At 43.9% G+C, this 3,885-nt stretch overlaps 1 protein-coding gene across 1 annotated transcript in view; it reads right to left on the minus strand.

The window, feature by feature from the left end:
* The window catches only part of LOC311226426 (guanylate-binding protein 3-like), a gene marked incomplete at its 5' end in the record, with an annotated part of 45,596 nt that overhangs the window by 41,699 nt on the left and 12 nt on the right, over positions 1-3,885 (minus strand). The gene's annotated exons all lie outside the window — the stretch shown is intronic.

Raw genomic sequence — 3,885 nt, forward strand, 5'->3', positions numbered from 1 at the left:
CTTGTGTGACTGGGAGACTTGTGTGACTGGAAGATTTGTGTGACTTGGAGACTTGTGTGACTGGGAGACTTGTGTGACTGGGAGACTCGTGTGACTTGTGTGACTTGGAGACTTGTGTGACTGGGAGACTTGTGTGACTTGTGTGACTTGGAGACTTGTGTGACTTGGACACTTGTGTGACTGGGAGACTCGTGTGACTTGGTGACTTGTGTGACTGGGAGACTTGTGTGACTCGTATGACTTGGAGACTTGTGTGACTTGGATACTTGTGTGACTTGGACACTTGTGTGACTGGGAGACTCGTGTGACTTGGAGACTTGTGTGACTGGGAGACTCGGGATACTTGTGTGACTGGGAGACTCGTGTGACTTGGAGACTTGTGTGACTGGGAGACTTGTGTGACTCGTATGACTTGGAGACTTGTGTGACTTGGAGACTTGTGTGACTGGGAGACTCGTGTGACTTGTATGACTTGGAGACTTGTGTGACTGGGAGACTTGTGTGACTTGGAGACTTGTGTGACTGGGAGACTCATGTGACTTGTGTGACTTGGAGACTTGTGTGACTGGGAGACTTGTGTGACTGGGAGACTTGTGTGACTTGGAGACTTGTGTGACTGGGAGACTCGGGAGACTTGTGTGACTGGGAGACTTGTGTGACTGGGAGACTTGTGTGACTGGGAGACTGGGAGACTTGTGTGACTGGGAGACTTGTGTGACTGGGAGACTTGTGTGACTGGGAGACTTGTATGACTGGGAGACTTGTGTGACTTGTGTGACTTGGAGACTTGTGTGACTGGGAGACTCGTGTGACTTGGAGACTTGTGTGACTGGGAGACTCGGGAGACTTGTGTGACTGGGAGACTCGTGTGACTTGGAGACTTGTGTCACTGGGAGACTCGTGTGACTTGTATGACTTGGAGACTTGTGTGACTTGGAGACTTGTGTGACTGGGAGACTTGTGTGACTTGTATGACTTGGAGACTTGTGTGACTGGGAGACTTGTGTGACTGGGAGACTCGGGAGACTTGTGTGACTGGGAGACTTGTGTGACTTGTGTGACTTGGAGACTTGTGTGACTGGGAGACTTGTGTGACTGGGAGACTTGTGTGACTTGGAGACTTGTATGACTGGGAGACTTGTGTGACTTGTGTGACTTGGAGACTTGTGTGACTGGGAGACTCGTGTGACTTGGAGACTTGTGTGACTGGGAGACTCGGGAGACTTGTGTGACTGGGAGACTCGTGTGACTTGGAGACTTGTGTGACTGGGAGACTTGTGTGACTTGTATGACTTGGAGACTTGTGTGACTTGGAGACTTGTGTGACTGGGAGACTCGTGTGACTTGTATGACTTGGAGACTTGTGTGACTGGGAGACTTGTGTGACTGGGAGACTCGGGAGACTTGTGTGACTGGGAGACTTGTGTGACTTGTGTGACTTGGAGACTTGTGTGACTGGGAGACTTGTGTGACTGGGAGACTTGTGTGACTTGGAGACTTGTGTGACTGGGAGACAAGTGTGACCTTTGGCTGTAGCTAACATGTTTATACACGGAGGAGACAGAGGAACATGTTTGGACAGCTTGGCACCGGGGTACCTCTCGGACCTGCTGGAACCTTATGTTCCTCCAAGGTCCCTCAGGTCCTCTGACCAGCTCCTCTAGGCCGTTCCAAAGTCCAGGCTGAAGCTATGGGGGGGCCGTACTTTTGCTGTGGCAGCCCCAACGCTCTGGAATGAGCTGCCCCTGCATGTTAGGCAGGCCCCCACTCTGCAGGTGTTCAAATCACGCTTCAAGACACATCTATTTGCTCTGGCTTTCGGTGTTTTAAACAGTTTTTGAGAGACCTGCCTTTTTATGTGACACATTGTACTGTTTTTATTGTGTGCTTTTATTAAAATGTTTTATGTTTTATGTTTTATCTTATGTTGTGGACTTGTACAGCACTTTGGTCAACTTTGTTGTTTTTAAATGTGCTTTATAAATAAAGTGGATTGGATTGGATGATATGTGCATATTTAATGTGGGAAGTGCCTCATTTGCATATATAAACATCAAATTCAGAAAACTTGTAATATATTTTTTCTTAGTTTATATGTACATAACAAGCTGGGAACGTTTAAGTGATATCTATCCAAGTATCACCTTAATAAAATGTTCAATCAATCAATCAATCTACTGCCACTCTCAAAGACTCAGCTCAGCTCAAAATTGTGTAGCCTACTGCTGCATGCACCCCTCCCCCACAGGTTGAAAACATTATCATTAGTTGCAGTGTGGGGGAGGGGTAGTTTGTGGCGTTTGTGTGTCTCGACTCCTCTAAAATCCGAATTAACCCTTTCACAGTCGGCGGCATGTTGGAGGAGTCTTGTAAACAAACATTCCGTCTCTCATTATATGTGAACTAAAGAGTACAAGGTTTACACAACAGCCCCCACCTGCTGTTTTATTGTATTTGTACCTGTACTATCCGCTGTCAGCTGTTTATCTCTCTTTGTGAGCTTGATTAAATAGCGTTAGCTCACGTTAGCTCCGCGGCTAATTTTAGCTCAGCCTGATCTAAATCAATGACTAGGTTCTAAAGCATTCAAGTAGTTTTCACTGCACATAGAAGTAGCCAAACAGCAGGAGCATTTCGGGAGCATATTACCAAAACCCAGGCAATTTCGAGCCATTAAGGAATCAAATAGAGTCTGCCATGGCTACATGCTAACGGCTAACATTATTGCACAACTGTAGGCAGCGATAAGGGAATCGAAAGTCACGGGAGCCACACGGTTCCAGGCATCGGCCAATTAGGAACCGGTTCCCAACGGGAACCGGTTTTCGATTCCCATCCCTAGCTGTGTGTGTGCTGATCAGGAAATAAGATAATCGATTTTTCAGCCCGCTTCTCTAGCGTGCATAAGTACACATATACTATCGATAATATTTGAATATTTGAAAACCATTCATAAATAGGCCGAAAAATGACAACGTGTTTTGTGTATTCCAGTAAAGCGCGATTCCTGCAGAATCTTTTTTTTTCTGGAAGTTTAAAAAAACTAGCGTTTTTCAAAATGGTATAAAACGGAAATGAACTGATTAAAAAAAACAATCTGTTTCGACAATGTTGACTGCATACAAGTCATTGATAAGCGACGGGCGTATTAGACACATAGCCATAATTTAAGATTTTATTTTCTGCTTTTCTTTATTTAACCTTTATTTATCCAGGCAAGCAATTAAGAACAAATTATTATATACAAAAGCAGCCTGTCCAAAAAGCAAAGGCCTTTTGTGGGAAGGGGGGGGGGGGTGGGAGGCTGTAACAAAAACAAGGTTATGTACATGCATATAAGTAAATAAAATACAAAATGACAGTAGCAATAGTATACAAGGACAAGATATAATTTATGCGTTCGCAAATGTGATCGCCCTCCCATTGACTACAGCGCTGGCACTCAAGCGCTATTTCTGGCGCCCCCTGCTGGCACTCAAAGTGTTCACATCGTGACAATCTTTTAATATAAAACAAATAAATAAATGTGTATACGTTTTATACAACTATGAAACTTTTGTAACCTTTTGTTTTTGCAAAATTATGTACTGAATTATGTTTTTTTGTAAATAATGTAATGTAAAAAGGGTAGGCAATTATAAGCCTCGGCTTCAGCCTACACCTTTTTGGTCATTTTCTTTCTTTTATAAATGGTCTACTACTGTACATTGCTTTGTAAAAGAAGGCCGATTTTTTTTTGCTAGTACGGTCGTGAAATTGGTATTCAATTTAGGTCTAAGTGGTATTAAAAAGTCTTAGATTTAAACTTGCAGATACCCCAGATAACTTAAGCATTTAGGTAGCAGTGTATTATCCTGATGTCTCTGCATTTCCTTGTGGTTTTAC

Source organism: Notolepis coatsorum (genome assembly GCF_963971535.1).
Source record: "Notolepis coatsorum genome assembly, chromosome: 4".
In the NCBI taxonomy this organism is placed as follows: Eukaryota; Metazoa; Chordata; class Actinopteri; order Aulopiformes; family Paralepididae; genus Notolepis; species Notolepis coatsorum.